This window comes from Sminthopsis crassicaudata, chromosome 2 (assembly GCF_048593235.1).
Source record: "Sminthopsis crassicaudata isolate SCR6 chromosome 2, ASM4859323v1, whole genome shotgun sequence".
Lineage (NCBI taxonomy): Eukaryota > Metazoa > Chordata > Mammalia > Dasyuromorphia > Dasyuridae > Sminthopsis > Sminthopsis crassicaudata.
In genome coordinates, this window is record NC_133618.1 from 613,502,095 (window position 1) to 613,518,453 (window position 16,359).

Here is a 16,359-nt window from a genome sequence, read left to right on the forward strand (position 1 = left end):
GATTCTTGTGTGATATAGTGACAATAGTAACCAAGGAGAAAACTCCTTGTACCATTGCTCAATGATGTGCTAGACTCAGTATGAGCATCCATACCTTATAAATTGACAAATGCTACATATCAGGATTTGTTTTGTTGATTGACCCAGACTTAATAAAGTGATAGAGAAAATGCTAACATTAGTGCTTGTTAAACTTAAAAGTGTGTAACCTAGGCATATTTCCCTCTCTCTCCCACCAACCAGTTGTTAAATATTTACATCCTTGACTGATCCCATTGATTATAACTTCTTGGTGGTGGGAATTATAGCTTTTGATTCAGTTTGATGTAGTGGAAAGAGCACTAGGTTTAGATCCAAAAGATCTGAATTTAAATCAGGTGGGACTGTGGTAAACTATTTATTCTCTCTGACCCTCAATTTCCCCATCTGTGAAATGGAGGTGAAAAGCCTGGCAGCCTCTATCAGACAACTAGTTCTAGCGACTCCTCCATGACACATCTACCACAGTGCCCAGAGACAACACTATAAACTGCAAAATAGTTTCACATGAGCATTGGTAAAGGGAGTTTCCTCACCGGGAGTTCCTTATACCAATCAAATCACAAGTCAGAACCAAATTTTAAAAATAACAGAGGATTTTGCACCATCTACATGGTAACTATAAAGTTTTATAAATACCAGCTATTCTCTAATTCCAGTCTCAGTTCATGTTTTACGGTCTTACTTAAACCTTTCCCAATCTGCCAGCTCACATGAAAACCTCCTCCCCTTTCCTAATGCCCTTGTTTCACCCAAATTTACCTGATGTTTGTCATGTGCCTTTATATTTGTGCCTGTTTTCCCCCTTTCCCTTAGAATTTCAGCTCCTTGAAGGCAGATGCTTGTCTTAGGTTTGCTACCTTCTTCTGCTCCTTGGGTCTCTTTTTCCCATTCATGAGTTCCTACTTGTGAGTTCCTGTACTTAAGAAAGGGTCTAGACCAGTCACTCTTTATTCTCTGGATTTTGTTGTATTTTCTTCCCTACCCTCTTTTAATTTTTTTTTTTTTTAAATGTCTTGTTCTCGCCTGTCAAAATAGAAGAGCCTTTAATTGGGGAACTGTGTTTCTTTTAGTTTGTAGTTTTATCATCACAGAGCCTGGCATGTAATAAGCAATTAGCAAATACTTGTAGGTTTATACATCATTATCTTCTCATCCCCAACAAAACACTAGCCCCATCCCCCCACCGCACCAGCTTTTAACACAGACAAGGCTGAAAACAGCAGATGCTCAAGAAATATACTTCCATATGTCTTCGCCGGTCCCCTCAGCGTGGGTACTCCCTCCCTTCCACCAGAACATATTTTATCTTTTACCACTTTCCCACTTTTTTTTTTTTTTTTTTTTTAAATAAAGAGGGGCGTACCCATAGGATTCAAGGCCTTGCTTTGGCTTTTTCCTGCCTGGAGCGTTTTGCCTGGGCAGCACACACCCTTACGTAGACTCGGGGGATGGCAGGGCACCACCGGGTAAACATTGCTTGATTAATTGATGATCGCCTTTATGCTTCCCGCAAAGGAGAAGCCCCAGCAGTTCCGAGCCGGCCGGGTTTCCTCGCGCCGAGACCTGGAAGGCCCCAGCTGGGGGGCACTTCCCCCAGCCGCAGGTTCCCCGCAAACAGCCCGGGGAGCGACAGACCCCGCCCTGCGATCGCGGAGCGCAGCTTTCCGGGTTTATCAGCCGCTGTAACTCCTTAGGGGATGCTGGAGTCCCAGCGCCGGGGAAGGCCCCGGACTGAGTGATGGGGGGCCAGCAGGGAGGACGAGGACGAGGACCGAGCACGGTTTCAGGTCTTTTGGAGGAAGCACCGAGAGTCAGGGAGGGGATCTGTGCTGAGTCCAGCCCGCACTGACCCTCGGGAGCAGGGGGCTCCGGCACTAGCAGGCTGCCGGGAGGGGGAGGGGGCCGGGAAGGAAGAGGGGAGGGGAAGGGGACAGTGATGGACAGGGAACAGCGAGGCCAGAGTAAGGAGGGAAAGAGGCGGGGCGGGGCTGCTGGAGAAGGGACGAAGGGGGCAGGCGGCCGGGCAGGACCGAGGGCCCGGGACTAGAAGAGCGGGCAGGGGGCGGGGTCCCAGGTGAGACAGCAGTGGGCGATCCCGGGCCCAAATCCCCGCCCCCTCCGCTCCTTTCCCCCCCTCCCCTCTTTCACCTCCTCCCCTTCCCCTCCTCCCTTCGCTGCCGCCTGCCCGGCCCGGCCCGGCCCCACCTCCCAGCTCAGTCCCAGGAGGGCTGAGTTGCGGTGGCGGCGCGGCGGCGGGCGGCCCTGTCTGGGGCTCCAGGATTAGCTTCAGCCTCGCTCTTCCCCCACCCCCACATTCTCTCCATCCCCCTGCCCCAGGCTCCATCTTGCTTGGGCTGCAGCCTCCCGGGCACCTGTGGAAGAGTCGCCGTCTCCGCCTCCCCTCCGGCTGCTAGGTAAGAGGCGAGAGGAGGGGAGGGGAGAAAAGGGACGGCCTTAGCTCGCCCAGCCAGTTGGGATCGGGGGACTCTGGGGCTGAGGAGGGACACCTGAGGGTCATGCATTCCCAGCCCCTGGCTCCCGCTCCATGTCTCCACCTTCCTGCCCCCGACCCCGAGTTGGGTGGGGAGGGATGCTGCGGCCGGCTCTGATACTGGCTCCTGACCCGGGTGGGGCAAGAGATTGGGGGGGGGGGTAGTGGAGATAGAGCAGAGAAGCGGTTGCAACCTCCTTCCCCCATCCCAGCCCGCTGCCGCAGCCCCCCCACCCCCTCAAGATCGGGATTTAGGTTTAGGGGTGCGGAAGAGTGGATGGTTGGGAAGTTCTGGGTTCCTTCTTCTCGTTCCATCCTTTTACCCTCCCCCTCCCTTCCTCCGGTTAGGAAAGGAGGGATGAGCGGTGTGTGCTCAGCCTGGGCTGGAAGGAGAGCTGTGTGCCCGAGTAACATCCCGGGGTGACCCCCTTGCCCAGAGCGGCGTTTCTCGAGGCCTGGAAAGAAGCAAGTCTCTAGAGACCCGCGCTGTGCCTGGAGTGTAGAGTGCGGGTGCCTGTGTGTGTGCGCGCGTGTGCTCGCACGTGCGTGTGGGGTTGTGTCCATTCCATTTACATACATTTGCACATTGTGTGTAAAAGTGTGTGTCCTGATTCCTGTGGATTTGGGTGCACACGTGCCCGCGTGACCTCCTGCAGATGGGCAGGGAGCTGCTGTGATAGGGGATTGTTGGAAAACCTTCCCTTCTCCCCTTTTTTTCCTCTTTCCTTTCTTCTCCCCCAAATCCCCTCCAGCCATCCGTATGGAAGTGGCAGCAGAGCATAATAATCCCCCATAAAGAAAAGCAGCTGCTGCCTGGTCCCAGGACTTCTCGCCTGGGCCCTCAGGGCTCTGCTGGCGCTGAGGGTTCTTGGGGGAGGAGGGGTGAGGGGGAGAGACACAGGGAAATGCAGGGGACAGCTGTTACAGTGACAGGAGAGAACAGGCAAGTTCCAGGAGTCTCCAGGCTCTCTTTGTGAGCTGTGATTTATGGCAGTCCCCTCATCCCCAGATGCCTTTCCTTTCAGAGTCCAAGGAGATGGCTACTTGGCTTCACGTTATAAAAGTCAGAGCAAAGTGCCATTGCAGGGTGTTTGGTTGTAAATTGGGTGTGCACTTCATTTTGTTCTTCTGTCTTGCATTTGTGCAAGACTACTTTTCATCTTATCGGTGATGGAAGATATCTGAAATGAGCACTTTTGTGTAAGATTTCCCACAAAACTTCAGGATTCATGTTTCTTTTGTTTTTGCGGTATCCAAAGTCTGGAGGCATCTAAAATGAGGTCATGGATCTCATTCTTGGTTTCATGAATTACACTTGAGGGCATCATGAAGGTGCCCTTGGTGTATTGATTTCCTACATCTTATCTTTCCCTTTGCACATTGGTACTTGCTGGGTAGAGGGTAAAGATAATGATAGCTAGGGTTTCGAGGAGATTCGAGGCTGTGTGTATTATGTATATAATTGGCAGTGGAAGGCAGGCTGCAAGCACAATAAGTAGCTGCTACTCATGAAGCAATTTGTGGAGGCCAGAAAGTACTCTGACCCTAATTTTCTCCCCAGGAATGCCTCAATGGCCATCCACCATTACAAATTCATTCCTTTGGGTCTTTGAAATTTCTGCTCAAAACTTTGATTGAAGATTTAAATTCCAAATGTGATAGCTAGGCGACCGAGCAGAGCCATGATCCATGGGCCACGAGGTGAGGCCATTTTTTAGAATGAGCACTGCACTTGGAACAGGAAGACCTGTAGGACTTAGATTTAGATCCAGAAAGATCCTTAAAACTCTCATCAGATTCAATTTTCTCATTTTTTCAGATGAGGAAACTAAAGCCTAGAGAAGGACATTGACTTGCCCAACTTCATTTAAATGGGAAAACCAGAATTCAGATCCAGCCCTGATTTTCAATCATTTCCACTACACAGGAAACAAGAGTTAGGAGAGAGTGGACTTAGGATTACAAACAAGCAAACAAAAAGAAAATCCCCAAACCCAAAATTCCAGGATCTCCTGGGTTTTGTTAACAGATAACCTTGCTGGGATGGACACACACACACACACACACACACATATGAATACACACACACACACACCTCCTACCATATCCTGATGCACACATGTCACAGCCTGAAAAGGATTGGGAAAGAACTTTCCCAACTTCACAATGTATTGACAGACAGGTATCAGTATCACATCAGCATATAAATGGGATTTTACTCCCTTAAGATAAAAATTAAAGTGTAATTTTTAAAAGACTAGATTTGTGACAGTTTAGGGGAAAGAAATCTGGCCATTAGGCCTTTGACCCTATCTAAAGTAAGGTAAGTGGATACAATTAGCTATCTATTTTAAATGACTGGGTGGGTCGAGGTTCCACTGGGTAATGAGATCAGGTGTTGCCTGGCTGGCATGCATATGGCTGCTACTCAGCAGAGATTTCATTCTTCCCCACCTGGGTGAGCAGTACCGGGATTTTTTTTCCCTGTCACACCAAAGGACTGGGATTTAATATTTGTTTTTGTTTGTTTTGATTTTTACAGAAAGGCACAGTTTGTACAGCAGGGTCAGAAGGCAGGGCAGGAAAGCCCGAGAGTGCAGGCCTTGGGAAAATTGTGAACTCGGTCTATCTTCAGCACCCTCGCCTAACCCCGCCTCCTTTCACTTCTCCTAGTTCCCATGGCTCCCCATGGGTGTCACCCTCTCCCCTGCTTCTTAGGGGAAATTGGGCTGACAAACTAATTTACTCTAATCTCCAGTCTGGCAAACATTTATTAAGCACCTACTTTGTACAAGACTTTGGACATAGGAAGATTGAATGAGAAAAGTCCTTGTTGAGGAACTGAACACTGTATTTTAAAGTGTTGGCTATTACTATGGCCTGAAGACCTTCAATAAAGTAGAACCTTCTGCCTCTGGAGCAGTCTGTTTTATTTTCAGAACAGCTCTAATTCTTAGGGAAAATTTTGTCCCTCCTCCTATCTCGCAAAAATGTTTCCCTGTAAAATCATGGGGTCATCACTCTGGAACAGAAAGAGGTCATTCAGTCCTCCCTCATTCTGTAGATGAGGAAATTAGCTCTAGAAAGATTAACTGCTGTCCCCAGAAATGGTCAGGGTCAGGGGTGGGATTTGCAAACAGGCTTAGAAAAAGAGGGAGATCTTTCCACACATTGCTCCTAGTTAATAATCAGAACAAGTTTAGTTCACAACTGCTCTGAAGGCAGTGGAAGTCTGTACCAGAGGAACATCATGGATTCTTGCTGTTCCACTGTTTTAGAGCAGATAAGGCTGACCCTAGCCACCTCGTTTAGTCGTTGCCTCCTTTTACATAGTTCTGGGGGTTTTTCTTGCTTCATAACAACCCAGTGATGTAATCCCGCCTTTAAGGGTGAGAGAACTTAGTGTCAAAGAAATGAAGTGACTTCTCTAAGAACATATAGCTAAGAAATGTCAGCATCAGAACTTGAACCTGGGACTTTCTCATTCTAAAAATTGTGCTGGCTGGTTTCATTCTTGTCTCTCTAGTTCTGGGTGGCCAAAAATCCCTTTAGAAAGAGAGCAAAGGATTAAAGCAAAAGAAAACAGGATGTCTTCATTGACAGAAGCCGGATCTCAGGCATAGATTTCCTTGTCTAGGAAATAAGAGTGGTCTTAATTTCCCTGAGGAGCTTAGGAAATATATTTCTGAAATGTAAGTGCTGTGGTCAGGGGCTGTGATCAATTATTCCCCCTCCCTCCCTCGCCCCCCACTTCTTTTTTTGGCACATTCAGCAAATGACTACTCCTTAATGGTGGGTCCTTGCCATGCATTCTAATAGGGGTTTTCATTAAGTGGGCTGTTAAAAGCCTTGGAATTCTTCCAGCATCTCATCTTTCTTTTCATTTGGGGAGTCCTAGAATGCTTGGGTGTAGAATATGAACTGTGGGGTTTGCAGGCTTTCAGCTTTCTGCTCCCAAATGGGCCAGCTTTCATTTTACACTTGGGTGATATAAATAGAGCTCTGCCTGAGTTATTTTGGGGAAGGGTGAGGGAGCATTAAAAAAAAGAAGAAGAAGAAAGAAAAAAAGAACTGACAGCCCTGTCCCTTGGCTGAGACCTTATTTGCTTGTCACTTTTATGGCTGGGTGACACATGATGGAAATGGAATGAGAATGGTCTAGGAAATTGTAGCACCAGTGGGGCAGTCTGTTCTTTCTTTTGCAACTCTACTAACAAGATAGATAGGATCCAGCTCCCTCTGAAAAATAAATATGCCTTGAGCCTTTTTTCATTCATCAACAGATTGCCTTGTGGACTTGAAGTAAATAATCTGCCCTGCCAGTTAGGCCCCTGGAGCTGAATCCAAGGAGAAACAGTCATGAAAATGTGAATTAATTTATTCCATTCTTTTAAAAACATATATACATGTAAAGCTATATATATGTATATAAATATGTGTATGTATATATAATACATACATACATAATACATATATACCTATGATTCACATGTATCTACATGTATATTTTTGTATACATTTATAGGGGTGTATAGATATATGTGAGTATATGTGTGAATACATGTGTGAATATATAGGTGTATATATGTATGTGTATATATACACATGCACATAAACTGTCTGGTTTGCCACACATACACACACAATTGTTAAAATGGGAAAATGCCAAGTAGAGAGTAATTGTGCATTATGGAATGACGTTATTACTGTTAGATAGCTTTCACTGCATTTGATATAGGCTTATTATTCTAGCTGAATCTTGATGGGCAGGACGTTTCCAGGATAATGGTAATAATTCATACTTATATGCCTTTTTTTAAGGTCAACGTGACACTTTCCTCATGACAAATTTGTTAGGTAAGTAGTCAATGTATTATCGTCTCCATTTTATAAATGATGAGACATAAGTGACTTTCTTATGACACAGTATTAGAATTCATATTTGATCCTAACCATAAGCCCATCCACCTTTTATATAATTTCACATGTTGAAGTTTCCATTGATTTGTCCTTGTGATGACCAGCATCTACTGGTTAGGGGACAACCAAGTAAATTCATAAGTGATAATTCTATTTATGTTTCTATTTTCAAGACTAATTGTTTAGTGTCTATTTTATTTTCCCTGGCTAACTTCCTCATGCCTGAAATTCTTTTTCTCATCTTCTGGCTTTCTTTAAGTTCCAGCTAAAATCTCACTTCTTCTAGAAGCCTTTTTCTGATTCCTTTCATGCAAATGCTTTTCCTCTGTTGATTGGTTCTGATTTATTCCGATTATCTTATTATCTCATTTGTATATAGTTTGCTAGTTGTATGCTCCAGAACTGGGAATAACTTTTGCCTTTCTTTGTATTCTCATTGTTAAATAATAGTTTAACAAGGCATATTAAAGTCCTTAATAAATGTTTATTGACCAGACTATCAATGTTGATTAATACATAAAAATATTTGTTGAATCTGGCTCCTCTCCATGTAAATAGAGGAACTCCTTGTAAAAATGTAAATATATTTTCAGAATCAAACCAGAAGAATATTCATTTGACTTTGGGAATAAAAATGTAAACATGTTTCTTAAATAAGCTGAACAGGTTTGGCTTGGTTTGGTTTTTTTTCTGATGTAAGATGTCAGCCTTAATAATGAGACTATAGGATTTAGAGCTGGCAGAGACCATTAAAGCCATCCCCTTCACTTTGCAGATGAGGGAACTGAGGCTGAAGGGTTGTCTAAGGTTACACAAATAGTTCAGCTGTTATTCATGCTCTGAATTTTTGACTCAGAAATGTGAAAGAGGTTACACTGGGAGAGCAGGGGAAAAAATGGATAGCACAGAGACTCAGCCTTCAACAGCTGGGAAGAAACAATTCCTGCTCTAGTTTAGTAAATTCTGACAACCCCCTTCCTCCCTCCCTTCCACTGTGTAGATGGCTACCTTCCAAGGATCTATGCTATCTTTGTTTTATAGATCTTTTTAACTTTTAGATTAGACTTCTGATTGCTTACCTTTTCCAATCTGTGACCGTGCTTAATCCACTTGCTCTCAGGTGGCTAGAGGGCCCTGATTAATACCTAATATTGAGGGGTTAATCTGCCCTGCATTCACAACAGAAATCAGCAGAGGGATGGTTGGGTAATTTGGGGGAAGGGCAGGAGGAGAAAAAGAGAAATCTGTTGTACCAGTTTTTGTACCTTGATACCAGCCCTATAAGGAAAAATAACTTATTTGTTCCCAGGAAATGTTAACTGTAATTAATTGCCAAAGTAAAAATGGAAGACTTGACCCATTAAGAAGCATGTTGCCAAGAAGATCTGGCTCAGATGAATGGGAAAGGGAACCAAAGAAGCTTGGCCCAGAATCACACTGAAACTAGATTGCGTAGGTGGTGCAGTGATTAGAGCTCAGAACTTGGCATCAAGGAGATCAGAGTTGGAATTCCTGCATCAGGTACTTATTAGTTACGTGATCCTGGACAAGTCATTTAACTTCTCAATGCCCCCATTTTTTTGTTTGTAAAATGGGATAGAGTTAAAATGAACACCTACCTGACAGGTCTGTTGGGAGAATAAAATGAATTAAATTATGTAAAGCCCATGGTATTATTATAACAATATATGCATATATACATGTGTATATATATACATACATATATTTATGCAAAATATATATATATATACATATATATGTATGTATATATAACAATGTTATAAAGTTATTTTAGGAATTGTAAGACAGGGTCACAGCACAAAGGAACACTTATAGCATAACCTTCACTCACTCCAGAATCTTAACAAAGAACTCTGAGAGGTTGAATCTAGATGTTTTAAATTGGGAAATAGTAGGAAGAGTTGAGATGGCCCCAGTCCCTCTTCTAATTTAGTAAGATTGTTTGTTTTTTGCCCCAAACATTTCCATCCCAACGGACTATAGGAAAAAATATTTGTGGAATGGGGCAGCCTTTCTTCTCCACGTTGCCCAGTTCAACTGAATAAACATTTGCCTAATGTCTACTATCTATGCAAAGTACTGTACTTGGTGTAATCAATCAACAGATAATTTATTGAGCCCTTATGATGTCTGTCATATGGGCAGAGAAGCTAGGAAAATATCCTAGAATGAGACAATAAATCTGAGTGACTTTTTCGCCAATAGGAAGCAAAGATTCATTGCTTTTGTTTTTCTTATGGATATATGAGTGGCCCAATCGGTAGTCATTTTCATTATTCCTGAACTTGGTCCACAGCATATTTCTGTAAAATCTGTCAGTGTTCGAGGCCCTATCATGCTGCTTGAGTGTGCAAAGATGTACAAAGCAAAGCCCTTACTTATTTTCTTAAGGGGCTCATCCTTCAGGGAGGGAAGGCATAACCATGTAAAAGGTTAACTAAGAAAAAGTTAAATAAAGCAAGATAGTAATGCTACCCATCTTATTATCTTTTTTTTAAACCTCCTTAAGGATCAAGGGATCATGTCTTCTCTGAGGATAATTGGGCCAAATAGTGATGATGTATTAATGCAGATAATTACTCTAACCCCCTTTAGCTTTACAAATCCCTTGGATGATCTGTCCAATACTTAATACTTGGGACTGGGAGAAATGTCAGGGCCCAAGGGACTCACTAGGCTTGATCCATTTAAATTCCCCAAGGAGATGGGCCCTTTACAAATTCCCTAGGAAACATACTAGCAGCTTATGTACTGAGAAAGGCTCTGTCTTTATGTTTTTGGAAGAACAAGGAATGTCTATTGTCCAGTTTCTTTACCTTTTGACAAGAAATTATCCATAAAATCATAGGTTCCTAATTTTGTCAAAATATTAGCCAACCATAATTCCAGAGGACTCATGTGCTCCCTCCAAATAGAGAGCTGATGGACTCAGAGATCCAGTACACACACACACACACACACACACACACACACATAGAGTTATTTGTTTTGTTTGACTCTACATATCTGTAACCAGTTTTGTTTTTCTTTCTCAGTGGCTGGGGGAGCAGGAAGTGAGGGAAGTAGAGAATTCAGAATTAAAAACAAAATAAAATTGAATTTTTAAAAAAATCATAAGTTCTTGGTCAGAGGTCATTCAGGGTCACAAGTATTTATTGAGCATTTACTATACCTAGACAGGGAGTAAGCCAAGAGCTGAGGATACCAGGAAAGGCAAAAACACAGGTTCTTCACTCAAAGAGAAAGCCCAATGAGGGAAACATATAAATATATATGTACATACAAAATACAGAAAGCAGATAGAAGGTAATCTCAGAGGGAAGGAACTAACAGTGAAAGGAGCCCTGAAAGGCCTCCTGAATAAAGTAGCCCTTAACATAAATCTGTTCACTGTCAGCTAAATATTTGGTATAGGGGAAAGAACCTTGGCTCTATAGTCATGAGTTCAAGTCTTGCCTCAAATGCTCATTGCCTGAGTGAACATGAATTCTTTTTGCTCATGAGGGCATTAGACTAGATGGACTTTGAGGTTCCTTCCAGCTTGATCAAATAGGCATCAGGAGCAGCACATTCCAGTTCTTGGCATCTCTCCTGTTTTACCCTCAAGACCCAACGGGAATAAACCTATTCCCATTTCTTTTCTTTTTTCCCTGAGGCATTTGGGTTAAGTGACTTGCCCAGGGTCCTCCTGACTTCAAGGCTGGTGCTGTATCCACTGCACTACTTAGCTGCTCCTCCTAGCTTCAATTTTTTAATTCAATCGTATTTTATATTCAAGTCTTTCCTTTCCACTTCTTCCCATTCTCACCATTGAGAAAGCAAGAAAAACAAAACAATTGTTAAAACATTTATAGCCAAGCAAAACAAATTTGGGATGGAGAAAGGCAAAAGGTAACAGATAAGCTGAGCCTTGAAAGAAACTAGGGGATTCTGTGAGGCAGAAGAAATGGGAATTCCCCCTTCACACACTCTAAAATCCCCTAGTATGTGCCCTTTCAGCTTCTTTAGCTTTCTTCAAGATTTAACTCAAATCCCACCTTTTGTGGTAGGTCTTTCCTAGTCCTCAGGTTACTAGTTCCTTCTAGTTTCATATAAATATACACTCTTTCTCTGTCTGTCTGTCTGTCTCTGTCTGTGTCTATCTGTCTCTGTCTCTCTCTGAAGTTATTTTCCAGTTTGTCTCCCCCTTATTAGACTATTAGAATATGAGTTTTTTAGGGAAAGGACTATTTTTTCCCCTTTCTTTGAACCCCTGGTGCTTAGTACAAAACCTGGCAAATAATGATCATTTAGTAAATGTTTATTGGTTGAATGATTGAACCTCTATCTATCCAAATCTTGCTTATTTTGTATTTGAGTATTTTATATTTTTTAACTCAAATATAAGACTTTAGATGAATACAAGTTTTTTTTTTCCCCCTGAGGCAATTGGGGTTAAGTAACTTGCCCAAGGAAGTATTAAGTGTTTGAGATTTGAACTCAGGTCCTCCTGACTTCAGAGCCAGTGCTCTAGATGAATACATTTTAAAATGTATAATATTAGATTTTGACCATCATACCAGCTTGTTAATAACTTTTTGTCAAGGAGATTCACTTTTAAGATGGTCAGATCTAAGGTTCAACCCCCTCATTTCATAAGGGAGAAAGGTGAGGTTAAGTGATTTGTCCAGCAAGTTAGTAGCAAAGTCAAATTTAGAACAGATTCTCTACCCCCAATCCTCTTGTTATTTGCTTATGCAGATTTATCACATATACTTTCCAAGTATGAATTTCCTTTTTTTATTGAAATAAAATGGACATTTATAGTGTAATATTTTGGGCAAAACCCTTGACTTATTTTTTCAGGTTTTCATTATGGTAATAGATTTAAATACAATTAAGAAAGCAGCTCTGTCAACCTTCCCTTGTAAAGTTTATAAATAAATTAAAAACCACACTGATGCAGTTGTCAGAAACTCTAACTCAGAACTTAGGTATAGGGCAAGAAGTAGGGCTAGTTGGATACCTTTGTGTTAATCCCAGTTTTTAGCTAATATCTTCAGATAAAAAGTCATGGCAACTTGTCCTTTGGGACAGGGTAACTCTTAGAACTTTGAACTGGGTTACTGGAGACCTAGTATCAATTCAGTTTAACAAGTATCAATCAGTATACACGTAGTAAGTTCAGGCCTGGCATATGCTAGAAATATAAGCATGAAAATTGAAACTTTACCACTTAACCAAAGACCTTACATTCTAATAAAGGAGACAAGAAATACTCATAGGAGAGGGGGGAAGGAAGCATTTATAGCACTCTGTCATGTGCCAAGTACTGTGCTAAATTATTTACAAATATAATCTCATTTGATAAACATATATATGTTCACACATATACATATAGCGAAAGAGCATAAATGCAAAGTGAATAAATACAAATGTGTAAATAGTGTGAATACAAGGTTGTTTGGGAGAGAAGGGCATAGCAATTATAGGGATCAGGAAAGCTTTCAAAAATGTTGCTTGAGCTGTGTCTTTTTTTAAAAAGTTAATTTTTTAAATAAGTTCATGCAAAGACACATGCAACATTAATCTTTGCAAAATCTTGTGTTCCAAATTTTTCTCTCTCCCTCCTCTCGAAGCCTCTCTCTTAGACAATTAGGAATCCAAAACATGTGCAGTTTTTCAAAACCTATTTCCATATTCATCATGTTATGCAAGAAAAATCAGATCAAAAGGGGGAAACACACACACAACAAGCACAAACCAACAAAAAGATGAAAATACTATGTTTTTATCCACATTCAGTCTCCATAGTTCTTTCTCTGGGTGCGGATAGCTCTTTCCATCACAAGTCTATTGAAGTTGCCTTGAATCACCTTATTGTTGAAAAGAATCAAATCCATCACAGTTGATAATCACCTAGTCAGCCCACTCCTATGTGAGTATTTCTTGTCTCCTCTATTAGAATATAAAGTCTTTGATAAGTGTTAACTGTATATAATGTTCTCTTCATGGCTCACTTCACTTAGCATCAATTCATGTACATCTTTCCAGGCTTTTCTGAAATCAACCTGTTGAGTTGTGTATTAAAGGATCTATGAATCATCTGCATAGAGATAATAGTTAAATTATGGGAGTTGATGGAAGTTATCAAGAAAGAATGTATAGAGATTGAAAAAAGAATCTTGGAGAACATCTATAGTTAAAAAGAATAATGTAAAAATGTTTTTAAAAATAAAAAGAATAATGTAAATGATGAACCAGCAAAAGAGATTGAAAGTGGTCTGACAGATAAGAGAATAAAGAAAAGAGTGGCACAAAATCCCAGAATGAAGAGGATATTTAATGAGAGGATCCTCATCAGCATCACATGTTGCAATAGATCAAAAAGGATTAGAGCTGAGAAATGGCAGTTAGATCTGGAAATTTAGGGATCATTGATAATGGGAGAGAGCAGTTTCAGTTGTAGAGTCGCATGAAGATTTTTTAAAGGATGGGGGAGACTTGGACTTGTTTGAAGCCTCTGTTCATAGGGAGATGATGAAGATTTCAGGAGGTACTGAGCATGCTACCTGCTGGAGAAGACAGGAAGGAATCAATCCAAGTGTACATATATTTCCTTGTCAAAGCCAGGGGGAAAGGGGAGAGAGTGGAAATGGTGTCAAGGAGTTTTAAGATAGGAATGAGACAAGAAGCTTAAATTGAAAGAATGAAAGAATTAAAATGAAAGAGAAAATTCTTAGCTGAGTATGGGGAAGATGTGGGAATCTTGAGAAGGTTTGGAATAGCTTATTTGGGAAGTGAACTAGGAAATCAATTAAGGAGGAATCAAATATTAAGTGACTACTCTGTATAGGGCCGTGTGTTGGGCACTCAAAGACAAAACCAAAGTGTTTCTTTCCCCAAAGGAATTTAGATTTTATTGGGTTCTTGTCTTTTTTTGTTTGTTTGTTTGTTTGTTTTGTTTTTGACCAATAATGAGCTGTATGATGTTAGACAAGTCACCTAATTTCTTTGTGACTAATTGGATTTGGGCCTTAATTTCCTCATCTATGGGATGGAGATTATAATACTTGTATTGCCTGCCTCATAGTCAAATGAGATCATCCATGTAAAGTGTTTCATCTCTCTAAAACTGCTTAACATGTGTGTTCTTAATTATTGTCATCCTCTCTTTAACACATCTTGTTACTTTTACCTTTATTTGTGCTGGAGTGGACTGAATATTGGGGGCAGGTTTCTGGCTTGACTTTAGGCAGTTTTTCTGATAATTCTATATAGTATGGGCCAGTTGTCTGGAGAGTAGCCTATTGCTACTTTCAGCTTTCTAGCCTCATCTGTTTTCCCACTTCACTGTACATTTAATAAGCCCCTTAAGCACTTACTCTATGCAAAAGAAGGTCAGAGAAGTTGACCATGTTTGGGTATAGTGTTTTCTGCCTCCATTACCCTCCTCTAAACTTGACCTCAACAGATATCCTGAAGTTTGGAATATGTTTGTAGTCTATTCTTGACTTGGTTCCAGAGTGGATTTTGAAAGCTATCCAGATTTTTTAAACTGCTAAAAATTCTTCAATGAAATCTTCATCGAAGTCTAGAGGGAGAGGGAATTTCCTTTTATTTCGATGACAAGGGTTGAGTGCCATTAAGAAAATGTGCAATATGACAGTGGGAAAAGCATCTTTGGTATTAGAAGAACTAGATTTGGGTCAACACCCCCCTTCATAGCTGTGTGATTTAGTCTAAGCCATTTAACCTCTCTGAATCTCAATTTCTCTATCTATAAAATGGGGATAAAAATATTGGTTTTGACTCATTTATTTTGAGAAAATATGGGATAGTAAATAAGCATTTATTATGTGCTTACTGTGGGCCAGGAACCAAATTAAAGCTCTTGGAATACAAAATAAAGTAAAGCTATGGTTTCTGCCCTCAAAGAGCTTTCATTCTAATGGAGATACAGTCTACATACATATAAGACATGCAGTGTAAGTGGAAGGTAATCTCAAAGGGAAGGTACTGGAGGTGGGGTGGGGAGGGAAAGAATCTAGGAAAGACTTTCTACAGAAAGTGGGATTTTGACCTGTTTGAAAGCAAGTTAGGGAAGCTAGGAGCAAGTCATGCAGTTCAAGTTCAGTTAGGGTATTTTGAAGAATAGCAGTTACAGTGTAAGTGATTTGTAGAGTTCGTGGTGGGGGAATAAGGTGTAAGAAGACTGAAAAAGCAGAGAGGGATAAAGATGTAAAGGGCCTTAAATTCTAATAGATGATTTTAGAAATCATTCTGGAGATAATAGGGGGGAGGCACAAAAATTTATTGAGTTGGCATTGGAGCATAGGGAGGATGTGTGACATATCAGGCTTATACTTTCAGAAAATCATTTTTTCAACTTAGGGGAGAATGGACTAAAGTGGTAAGAAACTTGAGCCAGGGATGAGTTAGAAGGCTACTATAGAATTCCATGCAAGAATAATAAGCACCTGCATCAGAAGGGTGGCCATATGAGTAGAGAAAAGGGGATATAAAAGAGAGATGTTGTGAAGGAAGAAATAAAATTTGATAATAGGATGGATATGTGGAGTATGTAGGAATAAGAAGCAAATGCTGACACTGAGGTTACCAGCTTGGATGACTGGGAAGGATAGTGACATCCTCAAGAGTAATAGAAAGAAAAAAAAGGGAATGTTCAGTGAATGGTCAGACTTACAGGATTTTGTGGCAGAAAGACCTAAACTTAATAGAAAATTGGACATAAATGATAATAAAAATACAGTAAACATCAAAAGCTAACTACAAAGGATTCAATAAGGATAAACTTATGTTTTATACAAAGAAATGTAAACTGTATGTCTAAAATTGTTATTTGTATTTGGGTAATTTGAAGGAAAGTTTGGGATAGAGCTGAG

The 16,359-nt window shown here is 41.1% G+C and overlaps 1 protein-coding gene across 11 annotated transcripts in view; it reads left to right on the forward strand.

Moving 5' to 3' along the window:
* The first annotated feature begins 1,452 nt into the window (after positions 1-1,452).
* Positions 1,453-16,359, forward strand: part of GPRIN2 (G protein regulated inducer of neurite outgrowth 2) — a 30,871-nt gene continuing 15,964 nt past the window's right edge. For 2 of the 11 annotated variants that reach the window (XM_074296074.1, XM_074296077.1), the window contains exons 1-3: positions 2,165-2,456; positions 7,355-7,390; positions 8,763-8,974. The gene's annotated coding sequence lies outside the window, so the exon portion shown is untranslated. Of the gene's footprint in view, positions 1,830-2,164; positions 2,457-5,075; positions 7,391-8,762; positions 8,975-16,359 lie in introns of those variants that run through there. The other 9 variants (XM_074296081.1, XM_074296083.1, XM_074296079.1 and 6 more) reach the window with 7 other exon arrangements.